Source organism: Bombina bombina, chromosome 4 (genome assembly GCF_027579735.1).
Source record: "Bombina bombina isolate aBomBom1 chromosome 4, aBomBom1.pri, whole genome shotgun sequence".
Classification (NCBI taxonomy): domain Eukaryota; kingdom Metazoa; phylum Chordata; class Amphibia; order Anura; family Bombinatoridae; genus Bombina; species Bombina bombina.
This window is the reverse complement of record NC_069502.1, coordinates 47,063,083-47,086,920: the sequence shown is the minus strand read 5'-3', so window position 1 is coordinate 47,086,920 and position 23,838 is coordinate 47,063,083. Positions and strand designations below refer to the sequence as shown.

Sequence of the window (23,838 nt, the reverse complement as noted above, 5' to 3'; positions counted from 1 at the left end):
TCCCACAGCAAGCATATACTGTGATTAATTGCTCTGTGCCACCACTCATATCTGGTGGTGTAACATTATTTTAAATTTAAAAAAAAAACAAATTTACATTAGTTTGTTAGTGTAATCTAATTTCATTTTCCATCAGGCCTGGGTCTCTCAGGCACACAGCATATACTGTTATTAATTGCTCTGTGCCACCACGCATATCTGGTGTAACATTATTTTAAATTTAAAAAACAAAACTTTTAGATTAGTTTGCTAATTGCAAGTTTAATCTAATTTCATTTTCCATCAGGCCTGTGTGCCAGGCCCACAGCAAGCATATACTGTGATTAATTCCTCTGTGCCACCACTCATATCTGGTGGTGTAACGTAACATTATTGTAAATTTAAAGAAAAACAAATTTACATTAGTTTGTTAGTGTAATCTAATTTCATTTTCCATCAGGCCTGGGTCTCTCAGGCACACAGCATATACTGTTATTAATTGCTCTGTGCCACCACTCATATGTGGTGTAACATTATTTTAAATTAAAAAAAAAAACGTTTACATTAGTTTGCTAATTTCAAGTTAAATCTAATTTCATTTTCCATCAGGCCTGTGTGCCAGGCCCACAGCAAGCATATACTGTGATTAATTCCTCTGTGCCACCACTCATATCTGGTGGTGGAACATTATTGTAAAGTTAAACAAAAACAAATTTACATTAGTTTGTTAGTGTAATCTAATTTCATTTTCCATCAGGCCTGGGTCTCTCAGGCACACAGCATATACTGTGATTAATTCCTCTGTGCCACCACTCATATCTGGGGGTGTAACATTATTGTCAATTTAAAAAAAATAAATTTACATTAGTTTGTTAGTGTAATCTAATTTAATTTTCCATCAGGCCTGGGTCTCTCAGGCACACAGCATATACTGTGATTAATTGCTCTGTGCCACCACTCATATCTGTTGTAACATTAGTGTAATTTTTTTTAAAAAAATTTTTTACATCAGTCTGCTAGTGTTATTTAATTTTAGTTGCCAGGCCAGCCTGCCACTAGTGCCAGCCTGTGTGTCAGGCTCCCAGCATATACTGTGCCTACTTCCATCCTCAGTGCCACCACTCATATCTTCTTATTTAATAGTAGTGTAAGTGTACATTTAAAAAAAATTAACTTTTTGGATTGTGAAACATCAGTCTGCTTTTTTGTTTCAGGCTCACAGCGTATACTGTGCCCACTTGCCCAGTGCCAACACTCATATCTTTTTTAATAGTAGTGTAAGTCTACATTTAAAAAAAAAAAAATGACAGACAGAGGCAGGCCACCCCGCAGGTGCCGTCATGGTCGTGGTGCTGTTATTCCCTTTGGCCATAGAATAATGCCCAGTGTTAGGGCACGTACCATGAACCCGAAAAGTTCTGATGAAATAGTTGACTTTATAACACAGGACACCCAATCTGCTACAGCTTCCGCTCGTAACCTTGACGCACCATCCACCTCCAGCATAGCTTCGGGCACCTCTCAAGTGACCAGTGCCACTCGCCCGCCTGCCACCACCATCAACACTAGCACCACAGCCGCTTCACTTGATCTGTCAGAGGAGTTATTGACACATCAGTTGGAAGAAATGAGTGATGCGCAACCATCATTGACAGAGGATGTAGATAACAGGGATATGTCTCAGTCAGCCAGCATTACAGACATGGACGTACGGTGTGATGATGATGATGATGATGTTGTACCCGCTGCTGCTTCCTTTGTTGTTTTGTCAGATACAAGTGAGGCGGTTGATAATGATGTGTCCGTGGATGTCACATGGGTGCCCGCTAGAAGAGAAGAAGAAGAGGGGGAAAGTTCAGATGGGGAGACAGAGAGGAGGAGGAGGAGGAGGAGACGAGTTGGAAGCAGGGGGAGGTCGTCGCAAGGAGATAGTGGCACAGTCAGACAGCATGCATCGGCACCCGGGGTCAGCCAGACAGCACGCCAATCAACGCATTCTGTTGCCACCACCAGAATTCCGTCATCGCAGAGCTCAGCAGTGTGGCATTTTTTTTGTGTGTCTGCCTCTGACAACAGCGATGCCATTTGCAACCTGTGCCAAAAGAAACTGAGTCGTGGGAAGTCCAACACCCACCTAGGTACAACTGCTTTGCGAAAGCACATGGTCTCACATCACAAACGCCGATGGGATGAACACATGAGTAGAAGCAGCACCCAAACTCAAAGCCGCCATCCTCCTCCTGGTCCAGCATCTTCAGCCACGTCAACCACTGCTGTCCTCCTTGCCCCCTCTCAACCATCCGCTACTCAGTCTCTCTTACGTAGCAGTTCCTGCTCATCTGCCCACAGTCAGGTGTCTGTCAAGGAAATGTTTGAGCGTAAGAAGCCAATGTCCCAAAGCCACCCCCTTGCCCAGCGTCTGACAGCAGGCTTGTCAGAACTCTTAGCCCGCCAGCTTTTACCATACAAGCTGGTGGAGTCTGAGGCGTTCAAAAAATTTGTATCTATTGGGACACCGCAGTGGAAGGTACCCAGCATAATTTTTTTTTCTCAAAAGGCAATCCCCAACCTGTACTCGATTGTGCGAAAGGAAGTAATGTCATGTCTGGCACACAGCGTTGAGGCAAGGGTCCATATGACCACTGATAGCTGGTCTGCAAAGCATGGTCAGGGCAGGTATAATCACCTACACTGCTCATTGGGTAAACCTGTTGGTGGCTGACAAGCATGGAATGCGTGGCTCTGCAGAAGAGTTGGTGACACCGCCACGACTTGCAGGCAGGTCTGCTGCTACCTCTTCTACTCCTCCTACTCCATCCTCTTCCATAACCTTTTCCTCGGCTGATTGCTCTTCTGGTGCGGCGTCTTGCTCCACATCAACGGCACCCCCCCAGCTCCCCAAGTACTATTCAACGTCTTGGGGTTGACTTGCCTCAAAGCAGAGAGTCACACCGCACCTGCACTCCTGTCCGCCCTGAACGCACAGGTGGATCAGTGGCTGACTCCGCACCAACTGGAGATTGGCAAGGTTGTTTCTGACAAAGGACGTAATTTGGTGGCGGCATTGAAATTGGGCAAGTTGACACATGTGCCGTGCATGGCACATGTGTGTAATCTGATTGTACAACGCTTTGTGCTTAAGTACCCAGGCTTACAGGACGTCCTGAAGCAGGCCAGGAAGGTGTGTGGCCATTTAAGGCATTCCTACACGGCCATGGCGCACTTGTCCAATATCCAGCGTCGAAACAACCTGCCAGTGAGGCGCTTAATTTGCGACAGCCCGACACGTTGGAATTCAACACTCCTAATGTTCGACCGCCTGCTCCAACAAGAAAGAGCTGTTAACGAGTATTTGTATGACCGGGGTGCTAGGACAGCCTCTGGGGAGCTGGGGATTTTTTTCCATGTTACTGGATGCTCATGTGCAATGCCTGTAGGCTCATGCGTCCTTTTGAGGAGGTGACAAAACTTGTCAGTCGCACCGAAGGCACCATCAGCAACATCATACCATTTGTTTTCTTCCTGGAGCGTGCCCTGCGAAGAGTGCTGGATCAGGCCGTAGATGAGCGTGAAGAGGAAGAGGAAGGGTTGTGGTCTCCATCACCACCAGAATCAGCCTTATCAGCATTGCTTGCTGGAACAGCGGCAACGCAGGAAGAGGATTGTGAGGAAGAGGAGTCAGAGGAGGAATGTGGCTTTGAGGAGGAGGAGAAAGACCAAGCACAACAGGCATCCCAGGGTGCTCGTTGTTGTCACCTATCTGGTACCCGTGGTGTTGTACGTGGCTGGGGGGAAGAAGATACCTTCAGTGACATCAGTTAGGATGAGGAATGGGACATGATTAGCTCGGCATCCAACCTTGTGCAAATGGGGTCTTTCATGCTGTCGTGCCTGTTGAGGGACCCTCGTATAAAAAAGCTTAAGGAGAACGACCTGTACTGGGTGTCCACGCTACTAGACCCCCGGTATAAGCATAAAGTAACTGAAATGTTACCAAATTCCTGCAAGTTGGAAAGGATGTAGCAGTTCAAAAATAAATTAAAAACTATGCTTTAAACAGCTTATAAGGGTGATGGCACAGCAGCACAATGGGAATCTAACAGGGGAAGAGATGAAATTAATACTCCTCCTCCCACGACCACACCGGCAAGGACAGCACACTTTCCAGATGTGTTGTTGATGGAGGACATGCAGACCTTTTTAACTCCTATGCATCGCCACAGCCCTTCGGGATCCAGCCTCAGAGAAAGACTCAACCGACAGGTAGCAGACTACCTAGCATTAACTGCGTATCTCGACACTCTTAGGAGCGATGGACCCCTTGACTACTGGGTGTGCAGGCTTGACCTGTGGCCTGAGCTATCCCAATTTGCAATCAAACTTCTGGCCTGCCCCGCTTCAAGTGTCCTTTCAGAAAGGACCTTCAGTGCAGCAGGAGGTTTTGTCACTGAGAAGAGAAGTTGCCTAGGTCAAAAAAGTCTTGATTATCTCACCTTTATTAAAATGAATGAGGGATGGATCCCGAAGGGACTGACATTGGGCGATACATTTGAGTAAAAAAGGCCTGATGAGATGAGCTGCCTTGGGCTACAAATGGTACACACGCTGCTGTATTTTATCTTCGAATGGCGGATGACTTGCGTGACTTATCCGCCATCAACTAGTGTTCAAGCCTCAAGGTTTTAGTGCACTTTCTTACTGTTTTACAAACATCAATTTGCCGCTGCTAAAGCTTACGGCTGCAACAATACCTTATTTTTCAGGCATTTGGACATGCCTAATTTTTCTGGCCTCTGGTGATGCACTGTGGCTACAAAACCAAAACCAAAGAAAAAGGCACATAACAGTGATTAAACTGTAAAGAATAGTACTCATTAACACACCACTCATATCTGGTGGCACAGTAGATTGCACGCGCAGTGCCCCAAATTTGAAGTAGGAAGACCGAACAAGCATCTTTTTCCATCTCCCGGTTCCTAAAAATCTCTGGGTTCCTAAAAACAATGCCATACCTGTACTCGATTGTGCAAAAGCAAGTGATGGCATATGGGGTCTTTCATGCTGTTGTCCCTGTTGAGGGTCCTTGACCCTCGTATAAAAAGGTTGAAGGATAACGACCTGTACTGGGTGTCCAAGCATCTTTTTCCATCTCCCGGTTCATAAAAATTATCTCCGGGTTCCAATAATCGATGCCATACCTGTACTCTATTGTGCAAAAGGATGGCATATGTGGTGGTGTTTCATGCTGTTGTTTTTATTGAGGGTCCGTGACCCTCGTATAAAAAGGCTGAAGGAGAACGACCTGTACTGGGTGTCCAAGCATCTTTTTCCATCTTCGGGTTCCTAAAATCGATGCACCTTTCAGGCAGGCCAGCTCTCTGCATACCAGCCCACAGATTCTGTAACAGATCTCTCTTGCAGGTAGAGTTGCAGCAAGAATGCAGGGTCAGAACCACTGCAACTGGTATACCTGAAAGAATCATACAGTCCCAGACCACATGTATGTCCTATTGTTGTACTTTGTTAGTATAATTATAGATCATGCAGGCCAAATATACCTCCCCCGATAGGGGGAGTAACAGGGATTAAACTGCTAAGAATAGTACTACTTAACACAACCTTGTTACCGTAGGTCCCAGACCACATGCATGATTGTTCTACTTTGTTAGGCTATTTATAGATCATGCAGGCCATATAGACCTCCCCCGATAGGGGGAGTAAGAGGGATTAAACTGCTAAGAACAGTACTACTTAACACAACCTTATCATGGGTCCCAGACCGCATGTTTTATTATTATATTTTTTCAGGGTAATCATGCAGGCCATATAGACCTCCCCCGATAGGGTGAGTAACAGGTAGTAAACTGCTAAGAATAGTACTACTTAACACACCACGGGTCCCAGACCGCATGTCTTATTGTTATACTCTGTCAGGGAAATTATATATCTATCAAATCTATCGATTTATCTATCGAATCTATCTAACTATCAATCGTATCTATCAAATATATATTGCATCTATTGATTTATGTAATTCGTATCTATCAAATGTATATTGCATCTATTGATCTATGTAATCTATGTATCTATCGATCAAATCTATCTATCTCGTAGTTGTGCAAATGGACTGTTTGTGTGCGTTACACGGGGAGTTTGGTCTGTCACTGTGAAGCGGGCGTAACCCTTACACTACCTGATCAATACAACATCATACCTGATGTTTTAAAGCACGTTATTCCAAACAATTTAGGAATGTTAGGTGATTTAGGCCCTTTATGGCTTAAAACCAGACTCTGCATCAACTATGTAATTTTCCGTGGGAGTTTTGCCATAGATCCCCCTCCGGCATGCCACAGTCCAGGTGTTAGTCCCCTTGAAACAACTTTTCCATCACTATTGTGGCCAGAAAGAGTCCCTGTGGGTTTAAAAGTTCGCCTGCCTATTGAAGTCAATGGCGGTTCGCGGACAGTTACGGAAGTTCGAGTCCGCCGTCCGCGAACCGAAATTTTTAGATTCGCAACATCACTAGTTACAATATGGCAGCTTACACAGGAGAATCACGCACTAGATCAACACTGTATTTCAAAACAATCTCCTTCAACAGTTTGAGGTAAAAGGAACTGATAAAATAGACAGCAGTGATTACTTTATTTTTTTTTAATAAGAAAAAGTAGGTTTCAGCAATTTCCATTGCAGTTTAATGTCCCTTTAAGGGATTGCAGCAAGTTGGAATCAACATAATGGTCTAAGGAGCTAGAAAGCAATGGAGTTCACTATGGAAAAGAATTCTGAAGGTTAAAAAATCTGAAAGACTGCTTCAGACAGAAACAGAAGGTAAAAAGGGAAAGGATATAAAAGAAGCAGTTAAATGTAAGGACAAAAATACATCTGAACTTCAGTATCATATGCAAGACAGGGCAGAACTCCCTCGATGGTCAGAACATCCACATGTTCCTACAGAGAAAATGCTTGCTTACCAGAAAGATGAATGCTGTAAGAAAGAAAAAAGGTTCATTACTTTGTATGAACAATAGAAATTAGATGCTCGTAAAGCGAGACACAATTTAAAATCAAACATATCTGATGAGCAGCTCGCTGAAATTGCTGACTCTCTTGAGGATAAAAAGAACTGTATTATGAAAATCTTCAGTGAAATAAGGGCACATATTACACCTGCTTCTGATTTAAGACGTAGAATTGATGCATGTCAATCCGTGACCAATGACATTCTCTAAATTGTGTTGGAAAGACTGGCAACAGTAGATGGTGAGTTTGATGCAGAAAGGGGCCATCCAAAGGAACTTTTAGTTCATAGTTATGTTCACTCCATATATGGTTCCAGTGCTTCACAAAAGGGATATTTTAAAAAACTTTTCTATGCTGCCTAGTTCCGGTATGCCTTTTTCTCCTAGGATATTTTCCCCAAAAATATCTTGTGTGGGTGTGTGAAAGAGAAAAGTTTAGGAGTTTTGGGCGCAAATATATGCTTAAACCTATTTTAAAAAATATATAAGGTCAAAATGAACTTAGATGGAGTACAACTACTAATAATATATAGTAGAAATATGAACCTGGTTTCAGTTGTTCACTGTTTAAACCTATGTTTGGACCTATGGGAAAAAAAAAAAAATATATATATATATATATATATATATATATATATATATATATATATATATAGTCAAAGAACGGGTTTTCACAAGAAAAATAATAATAATAAACTGAAATAAACTTTGAGGAACTAGTTGCGATTATTTAAACTGGACTCAGGAATTTTAAATAATAATTTATTTTAAATACACAATAATGTAGAAAACATGGGTCAATGTTGTTTGGGAAATGTTTTGGGGATGAAGGTCGTTGGTAGTATATTATTTATACAGAGGAATCGTCAATGTGAGATACTGATAGGAGTGTTACACCTGGTACATTGTAACACCTAGTGTAACACTGTAGTCAGTCTAATTGGTGTAAATTTGCACTAGTTGCGAATGTTTTAGTTGAGGGATAATTTATGTACATATAACAAAGTGCATATATTTATGTACATATAACAAAGTGCATATATTTATGTACATATAATGAGAATATTTGTATACGTTTAAAAAAATTTGTTTAAAAGTATCAACTTGTGTATTAAATGCAATAAGATATCAACTTGGGTATTTTGTACAATAGAATAAAATACAATAAAAAATGATAAAATCCGATACGCTACAAGTCAGAGAAAAATGATAAGTGTAAAATGTAGTCGGCCGACTATAAACCAGAACTCTCTTTTAGTATAGATGTGGGCAAAAGTAGTAGTTTTACCACCGGTGGAATTTTTTTAAAGTCCCTTGATGTGTCCTTAAGTAACCTAAAAAGTCTTTTTGATATGCTAAGATGCAGACGTGACTAACGTTGCCAGTGCTCTATGGACTAAAGAGATTCTACAGTAAGGAGCGGAGTGCTGTTTACTTACTGGCTCTTTGCCGGTTCTGGAGCTTGGTTGTAGATCCGGGAGATGTTAAATAGTTTTCCGCTCAGCTGATTTGTCTTCACAGGCGGTGAGGACCCTGATGTCTTCGGTTGATTTTGTTGCTGCTTTTTCCTCTCTGCACTGTGTTGCCAGATCTACCCAAAGTCCGCAAATGGACTGAAGAATTTGGTGACCAAGGTTATACACCAACTTAACCGGTATCAAGAAAAAGTGCACATTGGCACCAAAAAACACAGTGCAGAGAGGAAAAAGCAGCAACAAAAGCAACCGAAGACATCGGGGTCCTCACCGCCTGTGAAGACAAATCAGCTGAGCGGAAAACTATTTAACATCTCCCGGATCTACAACCAAGCTCCAGAACTGACAAAGAGCCAGTAAGTAAACAGCACTCCACTCCTTACTGTAGAATCTCTTTAGTCCGTAGAGCACTGGCAACGATTAGTCACGTCTGCATCTTAGCATATCAAAAAGACTTTTTAGGTTACTTAAGGACACATCAAGGGACTTTAAAAAAATTCCACCGGTGGTAAAACTACTACTTTTGCCCACATCTATACTAAAAGAGAGTTCTGGTTTATAGTCGGCCGACTACATTTTACACTTATCATTTTTCTCTGACTTGTAGCGTATCGGATTTTATCATTTTTTATTGTATTTTATTCTATTGTACAAAATACCCAAGTTGATATCTTATTGCATTTAATACACAAGTTGATACTTTTAAACAAAAAAATTTAAACGTATACAAATATTCTCATTATATGTACATAAATATATGCACTTTGTTATATGTACATAAATATATGCACTTTGTTATATGTACATAAATTATCCCTCAACTAAAACATTCGCAACTAGTGCACATTTAGACCAATTAGACTGACTACAGTGTTACACTAGGTGTTACAATGTACCAGGTGTAACACTCCTATCAGTATCTCACATTGACGATTCCTCTGTATAAATAATATACTACCAACGACCTTCATCCCCAAAACATTTCCCAAACAACATTGACCCATGTTTTCTACATTATTGTGTATTTAAAATAAATTATTATTTAAAATTCCTGAGTCCAGTTTAAATAATCGCAACTAGTTCCTCAAAGTTTATTTCAGTTTATTATTATTATTATTTTTCTTGTGAAAACCTGTTCTTTGACTATATATATATATATTTTTTTTCCCATAGGTCCAAACATAGGTTTAAACAGTGAACAACTGAAACCAGGTTCATATTTCTACTATATATAATTAGTAGTTGTACTCCATCTAAGTTCATTTTGACCTTATATATTTTTTAAAATAGGTTTAAGCATATATTTGCGCCCAAAACTCCTAAACTTTCCAGTGCTTCACAAACAAGTGTCAGCAGCCAATCTAGAACTTCTTGTAAAACAAGCAGGCAAGCAGATGCTGCGGCAGAGCTGGCTGCAAAAGAGGCTGTATACCAGATGATGCAAACAGAAAGGCAACAAAGGGAAAAAATAATAACTCTAGAAGAGCAATTTAAAAAAAGAAACTCAAAAGTTTGAATTACAATGGCTGCAGATAGAAAGGATTTAGAAGTTGCTCGGGCCAGTGTAAAATCTTATGATGAAGAAATAAAGCAAGAGACAAAAAGTCACTCAATACAAAATGAACTTGAAAGTCAGAGAAACAAAATCTCTCCTACAACACGTCAGCACTAGAAGCTAGTCCTGTCAACAACTGTCAGTGAAGTGTCTCACCTTGCACAAGCAGTTCAGGACAGCATAGCCATCAACAGGTTACCCATACCTGAGCCTACAGTGTTTAATGGAGACCCAATTCTGTTTGTGGACTGGAAAGCCTAATTTATATCACTTATAGATAGAAAGGACATCTCAGCAGCTGATAAACTATTATTTGAAAAGGTATGTGAGTGGCTTAGCACGCAAATATCTTGAATTAATCTTTTACCGAAACAATGAAAAAGCCTACAAAAATGCTTGGAAAAAGCTTAACCAAAGATATGGGCAGCCCTTTGTCATTCAAAGAGCATTTCGGGAAAAGCTTTCAAAGTGGCCTAGGCTAGAATACAGTCCAAAGATGCAGAAGATCAGACTTCTTAAATCCCTGCCTGCAAGCCATATCGTATGTTAAAGGTTTGGAAATATTAAGCGACTGCGAAGAAAAACCAAAAACTGGTACAGAAACTTCCTGACTGGGCAGTCTCCAGTTGGAACCGCCAGGTCACAATGGATGGCAAGGAATTTCCAAGCTTTCAAGATTTTGTAAATTTCATGTCAACAAAAGCAGAAATCGTGTGTAATCCTATCACTTCTTTACATGCTCTTCATTCACACGTGTAACCTCATGAGAGAAGAATTCCAGAGGAAACCAAAAGAAACAAAGCAATTGTCTTTAATACTGAAACACCTGTAAACAATGATAAACAACCAACAGCTAAAGGACCGTTAAAAGCACCATGCATGTTGTGTCAAGATGATAACCAACCTTAAAAGGCTTTTTCCATTCAGTATGTTAACTTGTTTAAGATCTACAAGTATTTTCTGGAACTTATATCATCCTTCATCTAGAACTTACATTTACATAGTAATTACAGGTTTTATGACATTTTGTATGTAAAGTGATAATCTCTGTTCCAGTTTGGATATAGCCCACTGATTTGGAATGTGATTACTTTCGGGCTTATGTAAGGGAGAACAGCATAGAAGTGTTATTGACCCATCTCCCAGTGACGATGCCTAGATAATAAAAAATGCCTGAGCACACCCTAATCACCCTGTGCACAACAGCAGTAACACAATGGCGGCAACTTAAAGTCAGAGCCATTTTAGGGTAAGATAAACAGTGCTATTGCCCAGTGCCCAAGGCAAGGAAAACAATGTGTACTATGGGGATTAAAGCAGCATTTGATAGGAGCGGCACTTTCACACTACTGCCGCTGCATAGTTCATGTTCCTCAAAAGCAGACAGCAACATTATTTTCATGCTACGCTACCTCCTTTCTCTATTTACTCCTCTAAACAGTGCAGCACAAAGAACAATCAGCTCCTGTTTTACCTTCAGCTATGATCTGTATCTCATGGAACTGATCTGTTCTTGGAGCAAAAAAAAAAAAAAAACTTTACCCTGCCTGCTTTCCACAAATGATTTATAGCAATGCAAAGGTTAGGTCCCCCAGGGGGCAAAGTCCAGTGGGAATGCATAGGAACAGAGTTCCTGCACTATTTTTGCAAGAGGAACTAAGTTCCCTCTGGACAGAGAACAGAAATGCTTCAGTAAACACTGCTGCTGCTGGTGGGAGGAGCTGGAGCACAGTCTGATTAGAGGGATGGTGAGATCCTCTAGTAATGGACAGTAACACTTCCTACAATACACTAAATGCAAGTGTGTCAGCGGTGTTGCTGTTTTATCACCCTGCACTGTCTGAAACACATGGTGCTTACATTTCTGTGAGGCTTCCTCTGGGGTTATTTAACTCCCCTCAGCAGAAATAGGACTATTGCACCTTAAGTGGGTGAGACTCTGTCAGAGGAGGATTCTCAGACGCAAAGGCAACCATTAAACCCTTCATTGGTTTTGCTTTCATTAACCAAAGTGTATAGACTATATACATATAAATATAATGTAAGTGTGTGTGGGTTTATAAAACAATATTAATATTAATGGGGGGGGGGGGGAGGACGTCTTGGTGAGTTCTCACACTTTATTTTTGAAGGACTGGACCCCTGGGTCCTCCCATCTTCTCCCTGTGCTCCTCCACACCAGGAAAGACTTTAGAAGTTTAGTAACTTACAGGGTAAGTAAAATTAATACTTTTACTGCTAAACTGGGGAGGATGTGGGAGTTTAGTATAAAATGGAAATAATTGTTGAGAGTGCCCATTATATAATAAGCTAATAACAGTAGTTCTCATACCACCATATTTTATTTATTTCTCTGCACATGCATGTGAAGCATAGCTGGATATTCTCAGTGTACCAGCATTTTCAATATTGCAGCTGCTCAGAGCACAAGTGGGGCTTGTATCATGTCAGCAATTGAGTCATTGCCAGATGATACAAGCACTTAAGGCTCTATATGGTGCACTGAGCATACTTAAACACACTTGTGAAACGGCTATAGTTTTCACTAGAAGCAATTTTGCTAATTCATGTATATTTCAAAGATAATTCTATTCAAAAGAGAAATGCAGCTGTGTGAATTTTAATTGTTTAAAAAGATAGATAATCCCTTTATAACCCAATTCCCCAGTTTTGCATATCCAACACCGTTATATTAATATACTTTTTACCTCTGTGATTACCTTGTATCTAAGCATCTGCAGCCTGCCCCTTATTTCAGTTCTTTTGACAGATTTGCGTTTTAAAATCAGTGCTGACTCCTAGGTAACTCCACGGGTGGAAGCACAATGTTATCCATATGGCACACATTAACTAAATGCCCTATAGCTGTGAAAAACTGTCAAATGCATTCAGATAAGAGGCAGCCTTCAAGGGCTTAGAAACTAGCATATGAATAAAAACCACAAAATCCAAGCGAGGCAAGATACAGGGTACTCACAAACGTGAAGGCACTCTCTTGTGCCTGTTAGAAGCAGGCTGGTATTCTAACAGCAAACCAGCTGGCTGTGCAAAGGAATCCCCGTCGTAGAATCCTGTGGTGACGGATCTCCAAACAGCAACCCTTGCCTGGGTAGCTTCCTGCGAGTTGGAACTGAAGAGAGGAGGGGAGAAAGACTAAACAGCCCTTAGGTTACTTGCAAGGAGATTGCAACACAAACAAACACCAGTCTTTGTAAAAAGTAGAACTAGTATTTATTTTTATATAAAACAAAAATACCAGCAGTGTAACAGATTACAGCTGGGTGTGTTAAAATCAAATCTCCTATGATGTACAGAGATAATAACTAACGACGCGTTTCTCAGGGATAACCCCGTATCCTCAGGCTTGTATACTCTGACTCTGTCTTAATTCCCTTTAAATAGGGCTCAGTAACCACATGTTTTCAATAAACACTCCCCTTTCTTCACATAAACCAATGATACCCTTCCTTTCCCTGAACGCCCACTTGTTGCAGCAATTAGAATTGTACTACTGTTTGTGTGTATAATTAAAATTACTGACATATTTCTCAAAGAACAGTGTTCTATAAAGAGGTAATCGTGGAATTTAGTAAGTGAAAACTTGTGCCGATCGTGAAAAAGTTTGCGCATATGCTTATGTAAACAAACTACGTCAGTACAATTCCATTGACCAATTGTATCAAAACTTTTAGGAGGCTTGTGTTTCATGATGAATCTGATTGGTACACCTCATAATGGTAAAAAGACTACAAGTGCCATCATGTCTATTGTATCATTTGTAAATGAAATAGCACGGAAGTGTAACAGCATTATTCTACGTCTGATCTCTACGAGTCCCCACACGGGCGGATATGATGTGATTAGCATAGCACTAAGACTACGTGATTCTTCACTAATATATGTGAGTTACGCCCAAAGGGGGATTGGTCAATGGAGTGCGTAAACTCAGCCACCTGATTGGCTGCAGCTTGGAACTCTCCGTGATGTGTCAAATAATAATGATAAATAAATTATAAAATACTATAAATGTGTATATCCAAATGAATAAAAGGTGGTAAACACATACCTATGAAGTGTATGCTATTTCTATAGAAATGCCAAACTTGCGATATCGATGTATATATGTGAAAAATCCAAAGATTAAAAGATAATAAGTATGTATACAAATGTATATACAATTCGATGCTCATAAGTGTAGTAATCTATCCGTTGCTATGAAATAAATATGTGAAAATGTCCACTATGCTAGTGTATATATTTTATTAAAACCTAGTAGTGATATGGACAATATATGTGCTTAACCAAATGAGTGAGATGGCGGGGGGGGGGGTGAATATACAAGGTATATACCTACCAATATAATAATTAGGTACCATAACGTGGATGCATTCATGTACATGTAAATATAGAAAATCTAACAATTGTGAAGGATTAACCTACTAATATAAAAATGAGTGAATGCCATGACGTGCAAATAAATAATCTAACTTATGTAAAGGAAACACCTGCCTATATGATGATGAATAAGTGCCAAAAAGTGGATATATTCATGTTTAAGAACATGTAGGGGAAAAAAGGATACAACATGAATGTTGAGTCACTATAAATATATACTAATTAGTTATGTGTAGTTACGTGATAAAACACTCACTATATGAAAGTGACCTAAAATAAGCTATGTGTTGGATATATAATAGTCGTTCTATTCTGTGGAAATAATACTTGATATCACTTATTAATTTTATTTTGAAACATAATTATTTTCAGCTCTTGGATACTTTTTATTTACAGATTAAGGGAACGGCCATGGGCACCAGATTTGCCCCCAGTTTTGCAAATCTTTTCATGGGTCAATCTACAACTCGCAATGGAGGGGCAATCTGGTGTTCTATGGCCGTTATATAGATGATTTAATTTTTATTTTTGAGGGTGGAGAATCGGAAGCCCTCAATTTTGTTTCACATCTGAATAAAAATAACATGGGCAATTTACTCATAATTTACAAAAAGATCAGATAGAATTTTTAGACATTATACTTGCCTGGGACCCATTTCAAAAAAGTAGACTGTAACAATTTTTTACATTTTTCCAGCAATCATTTAACGAAATGGAAAACAAATATTCCATTCAGTCAGTTTTGTCGATTACGTAGGAATTGTAGTACAATACAATCAACAAGCTCTAATTCTAACATCTAGATTCTTAGAAAAGGGGTATCCTCCTGAACTTATTAGTAAGGGCTTCCAGAGAGCCAGGGATTTGAATAGAGAGCAACTATTATCAGTAGCTTCAAATCCAGATAAATATGAAAATAAAAGAGGAGGTAAATTGTAATAAACAATCACTTTTTGTTACACAGTACAACTCTAATCACAGAATCATTAATAAAGTTCTAAAAAAAACACTGGCCGATCTTACTAAAAGACCCTATTTTAAATAAAACTCTTCTATCACAACCGAAACTGGTTTTTAAAAGAGCACCTTCCTATAAACAAAAACTAGCCCTGAGTAAGGTTGTTATGTCCAAAAGGAAAGCTACTATTACATCCAAATTAGGAGGAAAGACAGGGAACAATATCTTTAACAAAATGGGAGCATACAGATGCGGAAAGAAACTTTGCTATATGTGCAAACATATAACCCATGGATTTACTAATATAGTGTCATACAGTAATGGGGAAATATTCCCTATTAAAAGTAAAATGACCTTTGTCATCTATGCACTCTCGTGCAAATGTGGGATTCATTACATAGGCAGGACCTGTAGGAAGGTCAGAACTCGATGGAGTGAACACTTGAGGAACATTAAAGTGAAGTCATCTAAACATAGTGTATCCCGACATATGTGTGACAAATATATATCTGGTAAATGCTCATTTAAAATTACCCCAGTAGAAAATATTCCTAAAAGTAATTTGTACAACAGGTTTACCAAACTTAGACAAAGGGAAACCTATTGGATTTTTAAATTCAACAGTTTGTTTCCCACAGGTCTCAATGAGGTCACAGACTCAGCTGTATTCATATGATAACACACTAAGTACCATCTGGTTATATTGTCGGGTCAATCCTTAATAATATCTATAATTGCATACTGATGGTCATTATACATTTATATTTATGTCATTTAGTTTTTAAATTAATTGAGTTTTAATTATTATTATATATCTTTTCCTGTATTAATCCTGTTTTATTACTTATTCTAGCGTTTATTTTATGTATACTGGACTTTCCCTCTCCACTTGTTGCCAAGCTATACATTATTGTGATGTTTATTAATATTTTTTCATAGTACCTTCTATGGAATTATTATTATTTCCACAGAATAGAACGACTATTATATATCCAACACATAGCTTATTTTAGGTCACTTTCATATAGTGAGTGTTTTATCACATCATATTACAGATGGAAACCAAATGGGTTTTCAATCTGAATACTGTCATACCCCATGATATGAATGAATATAACAACTATTGGGTATATATCTGATATGATATGATTGGATAGAGATTATTCCCTGTATTTATATTGTTTAAGCCAACTGTATCTAATCCTATAATTTGGTGTCACCATATGAGTGAAATAGTAATAATGCTACCTATATAGGTGTATACAGTTTAGGACCATTACACTGCTTATCTGTCCCAGTCACCATATAATACAATAAGAATCGAATCAGAAATTCAAACCTTTGGAGACTACCAACGTTATGTTTAGTATCATAATATCATTATTATTTCTGGATGAGCCTGTATTTATTCATCTTAATTTTGGACAGGTTTATCTCGAATCTGTGAAATTTATGATTATAACAGCAACCGTAGTACCTCATCCTGACTAGGATCGTTATTTAATGTTATATGGGTATATGATTGGGACCCAGAAAATATATATATATTAATGTGACATATTATTTGGGATCTTATCTTTACTATATGAGCATCTATAAGTGATTCTTCTCTGGTTCTAGGTAATTGGTGCTAACAACTACATTGATATTAAAATGGAGGTATTGTCACAATAACCGTCTGACAATCACAATCTACTACAACCCTAAATCACTATAGCAGTGTCTTACCTGTATAGTGTTATTTATATAGTATGTGATTTTACAGGCATTTATAACTACTGCTATGTGAAAGTGCTAATAAGTGATTTCGCATAAACCCCATTAATATCGTTATATAAGCAATCGATATTTTAGAACATATAGATTTAATGATATCCATATTTGTCAAACGTCAGATACTCCTACTTGATAGGACATCTCTCGTTAAATGTGTGTATATATATTTTTTACCTAGCAGTTTAAGTACATGGGAGACTCTCTATACGATAGTCTGTTAGTAGTGAGCATGCGCGCCATATCACTTGCATCCCTCAGCCGCAGAGCCCAATCCAACTAGTAGGCGTTGTTCCTCACACGCTGCTATTGGATGTTAATAGGGCGTTCTTCCAGGAATCCAGATGATTGGCTGATAGTGGTCTACATTCGTGTATATAAGCCCGCGCATCTTACAGCCTCGGGTTCAACTAAATTTGAGTGTTAAATTTTAGCATTGAAAAAGGCTAGGTCGTAGCCGAAACGCGTTTGCTGTACAAATTTCTATCTTACCGCTCAGTCACTTCAGCCACCTGATGCCGATGTTTCCAGCTATCGGCCAGGAAACAGAGAAGTGACTGTCGGATTGTTTTTAGTTATTTAGTGGTACTTGGTAGTGGGTATTGGTAAACGGTAGGGGTTTTTACCCCATGTCTTTTAAATCAATTAATTAAAGTATAGTTTTTTAACTAACTTCACATTTACTTAAGTAAGAATGAGTGCTATCTTAACCCCTATCTATCTTTTCTCTTTCTATGGTAATTATCACATAACTACACATAACTAATTAGTATATATTTATAGTGACTCAACATTCATGTTGTATCCTTTTTTCCCCTACATGTTCTTAAACATGAATATATCCACTTTTTGGCACTTATACATCATCATATAGGCAGGTGTTTCCTTTACATAAGTTAGATTATTTATTTGCACGTCATGGCATTCACTCATTTTTATATTAGTAGGTTAATCCTTCACAATTGTTAGATTTTCTATATTTACATGTACATGAATGCATCCACGTTATGGTACCTAATTATTATATTGGTAGGTATATACCTTGTATATTCACCCCCCCCCCCGCCATCTCACTCATTTGGTTAAGCACATATATTGTCCATATAACTACTAGGTTTTAATAAAATATATACACTAGCATAGTGGACATTTTCACATATTTATTTCATAGCAACGGATAGATTACTACACTTATGAGCATCGAATTGTATATACATTTGTATACATACTTATTATCTTTTAATCTTTGGATTTTTCACATATATACATCGATATCGCAAGTTTGGCATTTCTATAGAAATAGCATACACTTCATAGGTATGTGTTTACCACCTTTTATTCATTTGGATATACACATTTATAGTATTTTATAATTTATTTATCATTATTATTTGACACATCACGGAGAGTTCCAAGCTGCAGCCAATCAGGTGGCTGAGTTTACGCACTCCATTGACCAATCCCCCTTTGGGCGTAACTTGCATATATTAGTGAAGAATCACGTAGTCTTAGTGCTATGCTAATCACATCATATCCGCCCGTGTGGGGACTCGTAGAGATCAGACGTAGAATAATGCTGTTACACTTCCGAGCTATTTCATTTACGAATGATACAATAGGCATGATGGCACTTGTAGTCTTTTTACCATTATGAGGTGTACCAATCAGATTCATCATGAAACACAAGCCTCCTAAAAGTTTTGATACAATTGGTCAATGGAATTGTACTGACGTAGTTTGTTTACATAAGCATATGCGCAAACTTTTTCACGATCGGCACAAGTTTTCACTTACTAAATTCCACGATTACCTCTTTATAGAACACTGTTCTTTGAGAAATATGTCAGTAATTTTAATTATACACACAAACAGTAGTACAATTCTAATTGCTGCAACAAGTGGGCGTTCAGGGAAAGGAAGGGTATCATTGGTTTATGTGAAGAAAGGGGAGTGTTTATTGAAAACATGTGGTTACTGAGCCCTATTTAAAGGGAATTAAGACAGAGTCAGAGTATACAAGCCTGAGGATACGGGGTTATCCCTGAGAAACGCGTCGCTAGTTATCTCTGTACATCATAGGAGATTTGATTTTAACACACCCAGCTGTAATCTGTTACACTGCTGGTATTTTTGTTTTATATAAAAATAAATGCTAGTTCTACTTTTTACAAAGACTGGTGTTTGTGTTGCAATCTCCTTGCAAGTAACCTAAGGGCTGTTTAGTCTTTCTCCCCTCCTCTCTTCAGTTCCAACTCGCAGGAAGCTACCCAGGCAAGGGTTGCTGTTGGGAGATCCATCACCACAGGATTCTACGACGGGGATTCCTTTGCACAGCCAGCTGGTTTGCTGTTAGAATACGAGCCTGCTTCTAACAGGCACAAGAGAGTGCCTTCACGTTTGTGAGTACCCTGTATCTTGCCTCGCTTGGATTTTGTGGTTTTTATTGATCCACACATGTGGCGCCTCTGTTTCTGTTTTTATTACAGTTATCCATTTTAGAAGTTATATCATCCTTGGGGTGAAGACTGAGAGCTGCCTTTTCTCCATACTGATTTTTGGGACATTTGTGGGACTCTTTCCATCTTTCTTTCTAATTGGCCACGATTAAGTGCCACGTGTGTATATATATATATATATATATATTTTTTTTTTAACATCTTTACATCATGTATATTGTGTTATGAGATGCACATTTAATCTTTGGGTAACATCTATCATTGTCTTTTAGCGCCTCCTATAGGAGATCTGTGGTACTAAGGAGCACAGATATCCCTGCATTTATTAAACTAGCATATGAGCCTACCTAGGTTTAGCTTTCATCTTAGAATACCAAGAGAACAAAGCAATATTGATGATAAAAGTAAATTGAAAAGTTGTTTAAAATCACATAATCACATGCCCTATCTGAATCATGTAAGTTTAATTTTGACTAGACTGTCAATTTCAATTCAAAATGAAACTGTCATGATTCAGATAGGGCATGCAATTTTAAACAACTTTTCAATTTACTTTTATCATCAAATTTGCTTTGTTCTTTTGGTATTCTTTGTTAAAATCAAAACCTAGGTAGGCTGATAAACTGATTTCAAAGTTGTTGAAGGCCGTCTCTTATCTCAGTGCATTTTCTCACAGTTAGACGGTGCTAGTTCATGTGTGTCATATAGATAAAATTGTGCTCACTCATGTGGAGTTATTTATGAATCATCACTGATTGGTTACAATGCAAGTCTGTCAAAAGATCTGAGATAGGGGGGCATTGTGCAGAGACTTAGATACAAGGTAGTTACACAGAAGTAAAAAGTGTATTTATATAACAGTGTTGGTTGTGCAAAACTGGGGAACGGGTAATAAAGGGATTATCTATCTTTTTTAAACAATAACCGTTTTTAAGTAGACTGTCCCTTTAACTAGTGTTTGTATGCTCCGAAGTTGCTATTGCAGCTTGATTAACGAAGCCCATAGAGAAAAAAGGGTGGGGTGGGGTGGAGTAAGGGACTGAGGGCTAAACATTAAACGAAAATATTTTTTTCATGTGATTTTAAACAACTTTACTTCTATTATCAAACTGTCTTTGTTCTCTTGGTATCTTTTGTTGAAAAGCATGGCACCTGTCTGGAGCACTATATGGCAGCAGTTTTGTAAGTAAGTTATCCATTTGCAAGCGCACTAGATGGCAGCACTATGTCCTGCTATGTAGTCCTTCAACAAAGAATATAATGAGAACAAAGCAAATGTATGCTATGTCTTAATCACAAAAGAAAGTGTTTGTGTTTCATATCCCTTTAACCTGTATTTATTGTATAACACTTTATACCTTATTTTATTTTACTACTTTTAGACTAACAGACAACACAATTCTGATTTGCAATATGTAGTTAAACAACTGTCTGATATAAAGCTTGCACAGTTTGCAATGAAATAATAATATCAAACAATTTAACTCTAGAATAATAACAGCCTGAAAAAGATCTGATTTATACTTTCTAACAAGCTCTCAAGATAAAGTACTTAAAGAAAATAGTTTAATGTTGCACAAGCTTCAAAAAGGGTTAACGCTCGTGAAGATAGATCACGTAGGAATAACAGGTTTACCAGAATCATATGCTGATTTAATTCCAGTATTTGCTAAAGATTTGACTAAAGGGTCACATTCTTATTCAGCTGAATAAATTAATTATCGTTGAGAGAGTGGGGAATATTAAAGGGACAGTCTACTCCAAAATGTTTATTGTTTAAAAAGATAGATAATCCCTTTATTACCCTTTCCTCGTTTTGCATAACCAACACGGCTATATTAATACACATTTTACCTCTATGATTACCTTGTATCTAAGCCTCTGCACACTGCCCCCTTATTAGGGTGACCATATTGCCACTTTAAAAAGGGACACATATGAAAAATACATATGTCAGGGTTCTTATAATGGAACATTATTCAAAACATATCTTTTAACAGCCTTGTTAATTGCTGACATGGTACAAACCCCACTGGTGCTCTGAGCAGCTGTAGTAAATAAACTGCTGGTGAACTAAGAATATCTATCTACGCTTCACATGCACGTGCAGAGAAAAATATTATTACTAAAACACAGAAAATTCTATTTACCAAAAAGCAACGCCAAAGCCATACATGTCTGCTATTTCTGAACAAAGGGAATCCCAGAGAAGCTTTTACAACCATTTGTGCCATAATTGCACAAGCTGTTTGTAAATAATTTCAGTGAGAAACCTAAAGTTTGTGAAAAAATTTGTGAAAAAGTGAACGATTTTTTTTTTATTTGATCGCATTTGGTGGTAAAATGATGGCATGAAATATACCAAAATGGGCCTAGATCAATACTTTTGGATGTCTTCTAAAAAATATATATATAAATGTGAAGGGTTATTCAGGGATGCCTGATAGATATCAGTGTTCCAATGTAACTATCACTAATTTAAAAAAAAACATTTAAAAAAATATCTAAACATTGGGTATTTCTAAACTCAGGACAAAATGTACAAACTATTTAGCATGGGTGTTTTTTGGTGCTTGTAGATGTGTAACAGATTTTGGGGGTCAAAGTTAGAAAAAGTGTGTTTTTTACAATTTTTTCATATTTTATAATTTTTTTATAGTAAATTATAAGATATGATGAAAATAAAGGTATCCTTAGAAAGTCCATTTAATGGCGAAAAAATGGTGTATAATATGTGTGGGTACAGTAAAGGAGTAAAAGGAAAACTACAGCTAAACACAAACACTGCAGAAATGTAAAAATAGCCCTGGTCCTTAAAGGGACACTGAACCCAATTTTTTTTTCTTTCTTGATTCAGATAGAGCATGAAATTTTAAGCAACTTTCTAATTTACTCCTATTATCAAATTTTCTTCATTATCTTGGTATCTTTATTTGAAATGCAAGAATGTAAGTTTAGATGCCGGGTTGTTCTTGCTGATTGGTGGATAAATTCATCCACCAATAAAAAAAGTGCTGTCCAGAGTTCTCAACCAAAAAAAAAACTTAGATGCCTTCTTTTTCAAATAAAGATAGCAAGAGAATGAAGAAAAAATTAACAGGAGTAAATTAGAAAGTTGCTTAAAATTGCATGCTCTATCTGAATCACGAAAGAAAAATTTGGGGTTCAGTGTCCCTTTAAGGGTAAAATTGAAAAATGGTCCGGTCACTAAGGGGTTATATATCATGTTTAAACGATCTCCAGCAGACAAGGGTTTAAAATCCACATTTTGTGAAGAATGATAGAAACCTTCTCTATTTTGTTCTATGGTTCCCATTTTCCTTTCCTCACATACTATATTCCCTTATGTTCCATTCTTTAACAAAAAACACACCCAACACATTCATTTTATAAAAAAGATGATTTATGTTGATTCTAAACAATCTTAATGATGAAAAGTCACTAACTCACAAGGATATATTTGTATCAGTTTTTATAAAAGTAATTTAATAATACGTCACATTAGCTCACAGACCCATCATTGTAATTTACTAAAATATCATGTTGGTTCCTGTATTGGGTTAAGATACAATAATTAGTTAATTACCTTATTCCCTGGCTGTTCTGCTCGTGCTGGTGCTGAAGTGATGGCAAAAAAATGCAGGCTGCACTAAATATAGGAAGCTTTTCTTTCACTTTCTGTTTTAGTAAGTGCTCAATTTACTGGAAATGAAAACAGGTAAGAAAATGAACATCCATACAAAGTAAAATTGCATCATAGTACAAAAAGTGTAACAATTTAATATGCCTTTTATGTGTGTTTTCTAAATGCTACTTAAAGGGATTGGAAAGTCAAAATTAAAGTTGCATGATTCAGATAGACCATCTCATTTTAAGAAACTTCTAAATTAAAATCTATTTTCAAATGTGCTTTTTTTCTCTTGATATACCTTGTTGAAAAAGAATATGCACATATCCTACACTAGTGTGAGCTAGCTGCTGATTGGTGCCTTTGTCTCTTCTGATTGGCTAACTAGATGTTCATCTAGCTGCCAGTAGTGTAGTGCAGCTCCTTCAGCAAAGGATAACAAGAGAATGAAGGAAATTTGATAATAGAAGTAAATTGAAACATTTTTTTAAACTTGTATGTTCTTTCTAAATCATGAATAAACTTTTTTGGTATTCCTGTCTCTTTAAATTCAAACAAGAAATGCATTGTTTTAGTTTACTGATTCTAGAGTAT

At 37.8% G+C, this 23,838-nt stretch overlaps 1 protein-coding gene across 3 annotated transcripts in view; it reads right to left on the bottom strand.

The window, feature by feature from the left end:
- The window catches only part of LOC128655887 (interferon-induced very large GTPase 1), a 96,803-nt gene that overhangs the window by 51,419 nt on the left and 21,546 nt on the right, over positions 1 to 23,838 (bottom strand). For 2 of the 3 annotated variants that reach the window (XM_053709477.1, XM_053709476.1), the window contains exon 2: positions 23,203 to 23,318. The exons of the other annotated variant lie outside the window; for it this stretch is intronic. The gene's annotated coding sequence lies outside the window, so the exon portion shown is untranslated. The remainder of the gene's footprint in view (positions 1 to 23,202; positions 23,319 to 23,838) is intronic. 3 annotated transcript variants of the gene reach the window in all.